At 39.7% G+C, this 12,865-nt stretch overlaps 1 protein-coding gene across 3 annotated transcripts in view; it reads left to right on the forward strand.

Annotated features, from left to right (window-relative positions):
- The window catches only part of PTPRR (protein tyrosine phosphatase receptor type R), a 304,723-nt gene that overhangs the window by 86,162 nt on the left and 205,696 nt on the right, over window positions 1–12,865 (forward strand). The window contains exon 1 of one of the 3 annotated variants that reach the window (XM_077468721.1): window positions 9,667–9,785. The exons of 1 other annotated variant lie outside the window; for it this stretch is intronic. The gene's annotated coding sequence lies outside the window, so the exon portion shown is untranslated. Of the gene's footprint in view, window positions 1–9,666; window positions 9,876–12,865 lie in introns of those variants that run through there. One more of the 3 variants, XM_077468722.1, reaches the window with a different exon arrangement.

The raw sequence follows: 12,865 nt of genomic DNA on the forward strand, positions 1-12,865 counted from the left end.
CAGAGAACAAATTGAAAAGCTAGGGTGTATATCGCAAGTAAAATTTTGAGTTAGACAACGCTTTTTTTCTTAGAGAATAGGTGCAGGAACACGCCCTTTTTTCCACCTCTACCCACCTCCGAGCACCATTCCTTGGTTCCACCCTCAACCCACCTCCCAGTACTGCCCTTTTAGAGAATACATAACCAAGTATAATTTTGGGGTGCTAAGTAATTTTCATAGAATTCGATAATGATAACAAGAAAAGCAGTAAAATAGATCCACTGCAGCCAGTAACAATAAAGCCCCACGCCAGGAACAACAGATCCCCCCTAACAACAATGGACCACACACAACAAAGATTTCCCCCTAGCAACAATAGACTCCTGGGAGCAACAACAGACCTCCCCACAGCCAGTATCAACAGATTTTGTGTCAGCCAGCAATAATAGATCCCTCCCACAACAGTAGATCTCTCCCAGCAACAACTGACGCCCCAGCAATATAAGACTCACCCCCAGCAACAGTAGGTTCCCCACCAGCAACAATAGACCCCCTGCAAAACTAGGTCCCCTCCATTTCGAATAAATCCCCCAGGAGCCAGCATCAATAGACCTTGCAGCACACTCCAGCACCCCTTGCCATTACATACATCCAGTGCTGGAGATGCTGGAGCTTCTTTCCTCCACGTCCCCCCTGAAAAAATACCATGGAGATAGAAGATGCCTCAATGGGTTCTTAGTTGGTTTATATGACTAGGTTTTCATATTCTACTTTAGTGTAGCGCACATTTACTTACCATGCTCAGAAGCAAGTGCAGGACCTTTTAACTCCATTTCCCACAATTTCCTGTGTTTCTGGACACGCCCAGGGAGTATGAATTCCTCAGCCTCTCTGCCTCAGAAGCTTGGTAAGGCCACACCCAATGAGGCAGATGTAATTGGGCAAATGATCTGTAGCCAAGTGAGAAATCCTCCACTGCCAGAACCAGTGTGCGGGCAGGTGGGGCGGAGCCCAATTGCATGCAGCTACTCCAGAAGACCCTGCAACTGCATGGTGCCCTTCCCTAATAGCTACCACAGTACTTCAGTTCCAATGGGGTGGCCTTTTGTCTGCGGGCTCCAGCTGTTTGCCTATGTTACCAGAGCTACTCTGCAAGTCACTGAGAGGAAAGCTGTTTAAGAGGATAATCACAAGTAACTGATTGTGTTCTGAACTGATTTAATGAGGTAGTTATTTTAAGTTTGACTGTCTGCTGTAATGGAGTCTTATAGAGAGATTATGCTACTCAGTCAGATGTTACCCTAATTGAGCCACGGAGACATTGCTGTGAAGAGTCCATGTCTGTGCAGCTTTCATAATCTGTTTTGTACTACTCTGTACTGTATACAATTTTTGGGGGGATTATTGCTTCTATCGCATCTTTTTAGTAAACTGCAAGTTACAGTTACTAATTGTGTGATCATTCATCCAATTATCTATTCTGTTAAACTCCCATCATTTATTTTCTACATTTATACTAAGGGTCAGATACAGTTATAGGGAAATGGGAGAAATGTGGCCTTTATTGTGCAGAGTATTTCAATTAAGCGCTTGAAGCTTCTTGGATACAGCAAACTGCTTTACTTTTATGGAGAAATATTTTACATGTCTTACAGCATGGAGAAACATGAACAGAAAGCATGAATATACAAGTAGATGAACTGAGATAGACAATACATTCTGTTATTCGTATTTGTTATATCATAGAAAACATGAACTATGCACTATAATACTACAGCGCCACCTGCTGCATAGATAGGTATAATACATACAGTATTGTCAGTTTATTTACAACTTTGCATTACATGCTGTTGTTCTTTTCCAAAAGCCTTTGGAGTGGTAAGGATGCTTTGAGTGTGGACATATTTAATAACCATTGGACATTATTAAGAATCAAAGCATTTCACTTGCTGACAGAAATTTACACTATCATTAGGTGGCTGCTAAAAAATTGTGTATTTCTAATTTGCTGGACAAGACCTAGAAGTTAGCAGTGTTTTTTGCAGAAAAAATGCCTGACATTTGTAAAAGTGTCTAAAGCTTTTACAAGATTTTACAAGCTTTTACAGACGTCAGGCTCTTGGATGTTAAATCCTTTCATTGGCCAGAATAAATCACTTGTTCTGGCCATTGAAATGTATTAATGCTCAAGCACTAGTGTTAAGGTGTGTTTTGCAGTTTGTATAAGATTCTAGCAGCTTTTAGTAGAGTGAAGCATTTTTTATGCTCAAACTCTGCTGCTCCTGGATGCCTCTGCTACAAAAAGCGCCTAAAAGCAATAGAGTGCATGGATACATAGAATAACGCAAAGAGGCATTTTTAAGCTGTAAAAAAAAGTGTGGCGCTGCTAAAAGTGGAAGGAAAAACGCGCTGTGTGCCTAAGGCCTAAGGGTTACTGTCCTTAAAGCATTTGTAAAGTCTTCTCTTTTCATTTAAAATAGCAAACATGTTTTACCTACCTGCTCTTTGCAATGGGATTGCTTAGAGTAGCCCTGATCCTTCTCTTCTAGGGTCCACCATAGGAAGCCATAGTGTGCCACCATAGGAAGCCACTTCCTGTCTGTGTCTTATGAGGTTTGTCCAACCCCCCCCCCCCCCCACACTCCCTTGTCATATGATTTGACTGACAACAGGGGGAGCCAATGGCTCTCGTGCTCTCAGCAAAGCCTGCTTTATATGGGCACATCGATGGATGGAGATCCAGCTCAGGTCAGTATATGGGGGGGTGAGTGGGCACTATACACACTGAAACATTTTAACTTTATCACATTTATCACATGAGTTTAAAGGTATGGTAAGTGGCTAAGGTCAGCTAGGTATGGCAATAAATGGCCCGATTCTACCACTGACCTGATGATTCAACCTAATGTTAGGCAAGGATCAGGCTATAGAAAGGCTAACCTAAGGTTTTGTAACAAACATTTTCAACATTGAAAGCTCTTATGACTAATTATAGAGTTTTTTCAACTTGCAAGAAAATCTACAAGTAAAGGAAAGAAACCAATAGGTAGGCAGGTATGTCTCAACCTCTAATTCTAATGAAGATGGGCTGTTTAGCAAGCCTAAAGCAGGCTGTACACTAGTAGATTTTTTTGTGAATATTTTTCATTTTAAGAACGTTTGTTCAATTTTCAAATCATTAGTGGGGACAAATCAACATTCACTTTCAACCGCAGTGACAAAAAAATTCAGAGTACAATATACATTTTTTCTATAATGAAGACATTTCTAACAGTGTATGTAGATTTAGTTCAGCAATGTCCATTTATTCTAAAATGAAATGTTATAAGCCAATGACATTTTGTACGACAGTCCTCAAGCCGTACGAGTGTTCATTCGAAAATCTACTAGGGTATACCCAGCTTTAGATTTACATCCCAAGGCTTTATGCATTGTGCATGAGCTGTTTTTCTTCAAAATGTGGTAGCTTGGACAGTGTAAAAACATAGATATTAACACATTCCATAAACTATTGCTTAAATCCTGCTATTCCTATGTTTTTTCACGATAACTGAAGGCCAAAATTGTGAAGGTTTCACTTCCTGCTACATTTAATTTCGAAACACCAAGCCATAAAGAAAACGTATTTCTAACCTCTGCTTAGAATGTTTTTTTTTACGAAAGGCAACTCCACTTTGCACTGCACATGCACTTGGAAGTGCAGTCGCTCTAAATCTAAGGGGAAGATCTGAAATGAGTGGAAGCTCTGCTGATTTTATCATCCAATCATGTGCAAGCTAAAATGTTGTTTTTTATTTTCCTTGCATGTCCCCCTCAGATTTATGGTGACTTTACTTCCAAGTGCATTGCAAGTGCACTTTCAAGTGCACTTGCAGGGCAAAGTGGATTTTCTATTAGTAAATAACCCCCTTTGTGTTTTGATAAAAGGCAAAGGTGCTGCTACCTCTAAAATCCCATATCAATAGGATGAGATCCATAAGCTTGTGCCCAGACTCATGTGGTACTTGCCCTTAGTTAGTTCAGCGAAGAAGTGAGAATCCAGCACCGGCGCATCTTGGATATAAGGGAATCATTTTATTTCTACAGCAAGACATAAAAGTTATCAATTCCTTGTAAAAGATTGAGGTGTTTCAGCCTCTTGTGGACCTGGATCTGCATTCCAATCGATGCACCACCCTTCTGCCTTTTTGCAGTCTATTATATCTTTTATATGTGTCCCCCCAACACCATTTTCTCTTCTCCATTTCTTTTTGGTGTTATCGCTCTCACTCTTTCATACTGGTCACTGGAAGTTCAACATGGCACATCATAACAAAGAACTTTCTGAGGATCTGAAAAAAAGAATTGTTGCTCAACATAAAGATGGCCTAGGCTATAAGAAGATTGCCAAGACCCTGAAACTGAGCTGCAGCATGGTGGCCAAGACCATACAGTGCTTTACTAGGACAGGTTCCACTCAGAACAGGCCTCGCCATGGTCGACCAAAGAAGTTGAGTGCACATGCTCAGCGTCATATCCGGAGGTTGTCTTTGGGAAATAGACATATGAGTGCTTCCAGCATTACTGCAAAGGTATGGGAGTTCAGCCTGTCAGTGCTCAGACCATATGTTGCACACTGCATCAAATTGGTTTGCATGGCTGTCATCCCAGAAAGAAGCCTCTTGTAAAGATGATGCACAAGAAAGCCCACAAAATGCCTGCTAAAGGCAAGCAGACTAAGAACATGGATTACTGGAACCATGTCTTGTGGTCTGATGAGACCAAGATAAACTTATTAGATTCAGATGGTGTCAAGCATGTGTGGCAGCAACCAGGTCAGGAGTACAAGTCAAGCATGGTGGTGGGAGTGTCATGCCTACAGTCAAGCATGGTGGTGGGAGTGTCATGGTCTGGGGCTGCATGAGTGCTGCCATCACTGGGGAGCTACAGTTTACTGAGGAAACCATGAATGCCAACATGTACTGTGACATACTGAATGTGAGCATGATCCACTCCCTACAGAGACTGGGCCGCAGGGCAGTATTCCAATATGATAACGACCCCATACACATCTCCAAGACAACCACTGCCTTGCGCTAAAGAAGCTGGGGGTAAAGGTGATGGACTGGCCAAACATGTCTCCAGACCTAAACCCTATTGACCATCGGTGGGGCATCTTCAAACAGAAGGTGTAGGAGCGCAAGGTCTCTAACATCCACCAGTTCAGTGATGTCATCATGGAGGAGTGGAAGAGGACTCCAGTGGCAACTTGTAAAGCTCTAGTGAACTCTTTGCCCCAGAGGGTTAAGGCAGTGCTGCAAAATAATGGTGGCCATACAAAATATTGACACTTTGAGCCCAATTTGGACATTTTCAATTAGGGGTGTACTCACTTTTGTTCGCAACGGTTTAGACATTAATGTCTGTGTGTTGAGTTATTTTGAGGGGACAGCAAATTTACACTGTTATACAAGCTGTACACTCACTACTTTACATTGCAGCAAAGTGTAATTTCTTCAGTGCTGTCAAATGAAAAGATAGAATAAAATATTTACAAAAATGTGAGAGGTGTACTCACTTTTGTGAGATACTGCATGTACATACACGACACATATCTCTGTATAGAGTAAAATACTGTGTTCACTTTATTTTTATCTGATATATATGCAAATACTCTCTGTGTACATCATAAACACACCTCACAATAATAAGGGAGAGCCTAAATAAATTACAAGCAAAGGAAGCAACCTATAATAAAGAAGCTGCCATCTTACCCTAGGGAGCCAACTTGCGTTGACAAGGGACTTGCCATCTCACTGCAAACAGCTCCCATCCCAGCTGCCATGCTTCCATTTCCATGTTCTCTACATACATACATGAAAAGAACAGAATAAATTGAAGCAAGTTACTGAAACAGGAAATGCTAGCCCATTGGACATATGTTAAGTTTACAGACCTTAAAGCTAAATAAATAAATAAATAAAAACATTAATAGGGAGGCGCTTTATTGCAATGTCTCTTCTGCAATAAAAAAAAATGTTCACAATCCTCCAAAGAATGTACACAGAGCTGCGTATGTAAATTTCTGGCATGGTACCAGCGTGCTGGGATAAATGACTCCCACTCATGCACAGGAGTGATATATCCCTGCACAGGCCAATCAAGATGGCCAAAGACCACCACCCAGGACCTCATGGGTGTGGGTCTGTTGGAGCATACTGTAGGTGAGGATTCTTGCCTTTAGGTTAAGTAGGTAAAATATTTTGTTAAAATACCCTATGAAGTACATCCCAATAAAAGATATCCAATTTATTGGATGAAGTAGGGGATGGTTAAAAATCATTAGGTAAAAAATAGATAAATGAAGTTGCGCTACGGACTAGTTTCTTAAAAAATAAAATAAATACTTAAAAAGGAGAAATTTGCTAAAGAAATTACTAAAGGGTTAAAGCTGCCTGTGCCTAGATCCTCCTCCCTTAAGTAAAAGGAGGAGGTAGAAGATAGAGATCTAAAGATAAGCTATGGCACTAAAACCCTGTGCTTGTGCAACTCTGTGCATTCAAATATGTGCTTTGGATGTGACCGTGCTAGTAAAATGTTGCTTATCTGGATCTATATAAAGTGCTGGTGCTGCCGTGCTATGTAGTGTTGCATATGTATTCCACTAGTGTTACAGATATCACATACATAGAAATTCAAAACAAAAAATTACAATTGCGCAAAAATACTGTATAAAAGTGAAAATCAATTGTTCTCAACAGTCCTTCAAAGAATCGTGCAACAACGTGTGCAAAATTGCAAAAGATTTGTGCAAAAATTGTGCAAAAAATGTTAGTCCCAAAGAGCGTCCTTCAATATAAGAGAAGATTTTTTCAAATCGCATTCAGAAATAGCTAGAAAATCGCATATTACAGTACTTCAAGGGATGTTGGTAAAATAAGGTGACTAGTGCAAGGAAGACAATATAGAGGGAAAACACTCCTCCCCGGTGCGCCACTCAGTGCTGTGAGGATATGATTGTGCTCACCAGATCAAGCACCCTCATAGGGTTAACCGAGCCTTCACAGTATAAGCCACTGTGCTGCTGTTTAGCCACTGCTGCTGGTGCGCTGGGGGAATGTTCACTCTTCACTTCCGATTATACTCCGTGGTTATATGCATGGGAGGGGAGAGAAAAGCATATCCATGGTGCAAATAAGTTTTTTTAAAACATCTTTATTCCATTATAAAAGGAAAATTACTCACAAAGTGTTAAAAATTGGTTTGCGTATATGACAAACTCTTCTGGAGCGCTCCAGAAAACGTCGCTCTGACGAAACACGCAGGGCATGGCCACGGACGTGCACCTTTCCATTCACAACAATAGCAACGGCCGGCGGAGTTTGTCATATACGCGAACCAATTTTTAACACTTTGTGAGTAATTTTCCTTTTATAATGGAATAAAGATGTTTTAAAAAAATGTATTTGTACCATGGATATGCTTCTCTCCCCCCCCCCCCCCCCCCCCATGCATATAACCACGGAGTATAATCGGAAGTGAAGAGTGAACATTCCCCCAGCGCACCAGCAGCAGTGGCTAAACAGCAGCACAGTGGCTTATACTGTGAAGGCTCGGTTAACCCTATGAGGGTGCTTGATCTGGTGAGCACAATCATATCCTCACAGCACTGAGTGGCGCACCGGGGAGGAGTGTTTTCCCTCTATATTGTCTTCCTTGCACTAGTCACCTTATTTTACCAACATCCCTTGAAGTACTGTAATATGCGATTTTCTAGCTACTTCTGAATGCGATTTGAAAAAATCTTCTCTTATATTGAAGGACGCTCTTTGGGACTAACATTTTTTGCACAATTTTTGTACAAATCTTTTGCAATTTTGCACACGTTGTTGCACGATTCTTTGAAGGACTGTTGAGAACAATTGATTTGCACTTTCATACAGTATTTTTGCGCAATTGTAATTTTTTGTTTTGAATTTCTATGTATGTGATATCTGTAACACTAGTGGAATACATATGCAACACTGCATAGCACGGCAGCACCAGCACTTTATATAGATCCAGATAAGCAACATTTTACTAGCACGGTCACATCCAAAGCACATATTTGAATGCACAGAGTTGCACAAGCACAGGGTTATAGCGCCATAGCTTATCTTTAATTCTCTAAAAATCATTAGGGCCAGTTCACATCAGCTGTGCTAGAACGCGGCCACTGGTTTGCAGTAGGGTGACAGTGGTGCTGGCAAGGTGCATTGCACTGTTTACTTTGTTTTAAGGGTACTTTATTGAAATGTCACAAAGTGACATCTCATTAAGTTCTGTTGGCTGCTACACCATGTGAGGTGGTGGATTCCATCGCAGTGTGCTGTACCCAAAAAAGTACTTCATGCTGTACTTTTTTTCAGCACACACCACTGCAATACATTGGTGTGAACTGGCCTTGCAGGAGACAAACATTGCTTTGTCTTGCAGTGGGAAAGTGCTGGAAAGAGCCTCACTAATTCCGCATACACACAAGCTGACTGTCCGACAGAAAAAGTCTGTCGGTAGCTTTTCATCGTATATCGCGATCATGTGTATGCCTCATCTGACTTTTTTTTTTTTGGAAATTCTGACGGACCTAGAAATAGAACATTTTCGAAATATTTCCAACTGAATCAATTCCTATCGGGAAAACCGCTCGTCTGTATGCTGTTCTGACGGACCTAGAAATAGAACATTTTCTAAATATATCCGACGGAACCAATTCCTATCGGGAAAACTGCACGTCTGTATGCTGTTCTGTTCTGACGGACCTAGAAATAGAACATTTTCTAAATATATCCGACGGAACCAATTCCTATTGGGAAAACCGCTCGTCTGTATGCTGTTCTGACAGACCAAAAGCAACGCATGCTCTGAAGCAAGTACAAGACGGAAGCTATTGGCTACTGGCTATTGAACTTCTTTTTTCTAGTCCCGTCATACGTGCTGCACATCACCGCGTTCTTGACGGTCGGACTTTGGTGTGATCGTGTGTACGCAAGACAGTTTCAGTGGAATTCCATGGGAAACTCCGTCGTAAAAACCTTCAGAGTTTATTCCGACGGGGAACACTGGTCGCGCGTACAGGGCATTAGTGTGAATGGACCATTACAGCTTATATTTTGCTCTCTGTGTACTGCAGGGATATACAAATAAAGTGGCATTTACCTAGCAGTGAAAGAAAAAAAAGATAAAAACCTGACGGGTTTTCTAACGCTGACCAAAAAAAGGAAAAATTGGCTTTTGTTACACTCCAACTGGAGCATTGAACCAAACAAAGGCTGACATGACAGTTTTTAATAATACCCCTTCATTTTAGTAATACAGTTCAGCTATATAAATGCCCCTAACTAAACTTGGTTTGGCATATTATAAAAAAAATTATGTAAATATAGAATTATTTTAATTCAGATTAAACAAATAGATTTAAAATTGTGGTTTTAGAAGGCAAAATAGTATAACATATAAGCTTCCTCTGGTTTGAAGGACCAGTTCAGCTATATAAATGTCCCTAACTAAACTGGGTCTGGCAGATTATTAAAAAAAAATGATGTAAATACAGAATTATTTTAATTCAGATTAAACAAATATATTTAAAATTGTGGTTTTAGAGGGCAAAATAGTATAACATATAAGCTTCCTCTGGTTTGAAAATGAAAGAGTGAAAAAAATACGCCAGTGGCTCTCTGGAAATTGTAAGACTAATGAGAGAGACAATTTATAGACAATGTCATCATCCTTTAAGAGGCAGGTGTACAGAACACTGAAGAAGAGACCTCAGAAGAGCACGCAGCAAGGTATGAGTACAGAAAGGCTTCTCCGCATTGATTTATTGTTTTCTCTGAGTTAACATTACATTGAATATAGGGTTTAGGATCAAATGACAGGTAAGATTTCCTGTTTCAGAAGAAGTAAACGTAACGTAGTTGTTTCTTTTTTAGCCACACTTTCTTATTTAAGATGCTAGTGTCTTGTTGTGCAGGTAAATGTGATAGAAACATTTCTGGAAGCTACCTTAGATACAGTAATATATATATATATATATATATATATATATATATATATATATATATATACATACATATAGATATAATTTATACCTCATCTGTATAGCCATGGGTGGTGCATGTCACTGATCTTTTCCTGGAGTATATTGCTAGTCTGTTTACAGTATAAACAGTGCTTTATGAATAATTTTGTGTGTATTGATTTTACAATAGTTGAACCTAAGGTAGCCATCGTCTGACACATAGGCAGAAGTATGTTAACCTAATGCTGCAGTTAAAATGGACCTTCGCCTATTGCTGTCTGTGCCCTTGTTGAAGAGATTTTACCTCACTTTCAACCCTCATTAGTGCTTACTGAAAGAGGTGTTTGCATTACACATGATTCCTCATCTGTTGTAACAGATAGACAATAGAAGGATTTGCCCACACTTTCTTCCCGGTGACAACAATAGTTGGAAAATTTTGGCAGAGGAGATGCTGACAGCAGTACCTGACATAAATTATAACCCTCCCAATTATCAAAAATAAAACAAGTTTACACTAGAATTTTACTTTACCTACCTAAGCTAGACAACATGGTGCATATACTTTAGCTTTTCTCAATCTTTTTTACCCCCAAACAATTCTTAAAATAATATTCAGGTCTCAGGGAACTCCTGGTAAAATTAATTTATCAGGTCACTGGGAAAAATAACCCTTAAATGGGTAGCCATTGAGAAGAAGACAAGCTAAAATGATTATTATTGATATGCTGATGGTTCTACTAAGTGGTGCTGGACCCAAAACTATGCAGGCACCATCAGATAGGAGGTTAGTCAGGCACAGCTCAGGGAGCCCCCTAAAAAACTCTGTAGAAACCATGGTTGATAATGACTGATCTACCTAATATGAAAATGTTGCCGTTTTGTGTTTTGACTGCATTCATTGCATATGCTTGGTAGTGTACTGTACTCATCCACAATATAGAGTAGTACTTTTACACCAAACATCTATTCACATGCAATCGAAACTAAGCAAATGACTAAGTTCCTCCTAAATATTTCTTGAAGTGCCACTAATAGCTCATGTTTTGTTGAAACAATGGCATATATTGTTTAAGTAAAAACCTGTACTGTTAAAAAAAAAAAATGTTATTTCATTAGCATAGAAAAATAAATCTGGTCTGCTTAGTTTTTAAATAGCTGCCTATCCTAGGGAACTGGTAATATGGCTGTGCAAATAGAAAAGCCATATTATACATACCTCCATAATGCTGAATGCCAGTCTTCAGGGCTTGTTCACACAATGTCCATTGAGCTACGTTCTGCATACCACCACACATGTATGCTGTGAACAGGGAACATTGAAATAAAATGGATATGGTGTGACTTTTGACTCTATAACAAAAAGGCTTATATAGAAAGTCCTGCATAATATGGGTTGTTAGTGAAACCAAAGAACATGTTGCAGGCACACTAAGATAGCTGGTATGCTATGCATTTTCAACAGAGCAGCTCTGTTCATGTTTTAATGTATAACTAAATGCAAAACTGTTTTTTTGTTTTGGGTGGAGTGGAGAGGGATTAGAATGTTTGTTATGTTTATATTGCTGTCTGTGCCCCCCTGTTAACCTCCCTGGCGGTATTCCCGAGTGTGGCTTGGGGTGAATTTTCAGTACCAAAAGCAGTAACCCCGAGCCACACTCGGGATTGCATCGCAGGATCCAGGGAAAGTTACTTACCTTTTCCCCAGGATCCTGCGATGTCTCCCTACTGTGTGTGCGAACTGTGTCCTCCGCTTGATGTTCTGCGTGCCAGCTCCGTTCCTTGCGAGTGCCGTGGCGCACGGGGACGGAGCACGGCACCAAATTCAAAAAGTGAAAAACACATTACACATACAGTGCACGGTAATCTTACAGATTACATTACTGTACCAAATTATTTCACATTCCTTTTATCCCTATTGGTTTGTCCAGTGCCCTGCATGCACTTTTATATTATATATACTGTGCTTTCTACCTGGAAACTTTAGAATGTCCATAGCAACCGAAAAGTGTCCCTTTACGTCAAAATCGGTTTTAGACCAGATAGAAAATGGCGATAATAAATTAGAATCACTTGCAGAATTGAGGGATAGTGATTTGTGAGGAAATTCCTCATCAAACACTGAAAGTAACGACAGCGACAATTCTGCATCTGAGAAAATTTTAGTGTTTTTGATTTGATTACATTATTGAATAAATTGTAATATTATTATATTATTACTTGTTATAATTATTTATAGTTATTTATTATAATGTATGATTTCATGTTTCAAACTTTATCATACCCTACTTTATCTCTTGTGTGGGGAGATTTAAGTGTGTTATTCCTAAGAATTACAAGCCTACAATATAAAACGCCAAATTTCCATGCGAAACCGCCTTGTACCGCTTTGAGCATCAAAAATCTCACATAATCATACCGCCAGGGAGATTAAGGAGATTCATCTGCTCTAGTGGTTATGTTTACCATTATCATTGAAGGTGAAAGTAAGAGAAATTACCCAAATTTTGGGTTGTCCCCAGAAAAGTAATACAGGTACTCCTCACATAACGAACAGGTTCGTTCCAGTGACTAGGTCATTAAATGAATTGGTTGTTAAACGAGGAACCACAAGTAATCAATATTTTAAGCATCCTTAACTACTGTACTGTATTGTGAAAAAAGGTCTAAACACAAAACTCCAGCTCAATAAAGTTTTAATTTGCATAAGTACAGAGCACAAACAAAAATTCTGCACTGTATTGTACAATACAATGATGAATAGCGTGTTGTTTGGGTTGCAAGTCCGAGTGGTCATTAAACGAGGAGTAACTGTAGAGGGGAAACCTTCCAAAGGGGACACTAGTT

Source organism: Lithobates pipiens, unplaced genomic scaffold (assembly GCF_037356315.1).
Source record: "Lithobates pipiens isolate NorthernLeopardFrog02 unplaced genomic scaffold, aLitPip1_a1.2 Scaffold_8, whole genome shotgun sequence".
Classification (NCBI taxonomy): Eukaryota; Metazoa; Chordata; class Amphibia; order Anura; family Ranidae; genus Lithobates; species Lithobates pipiens.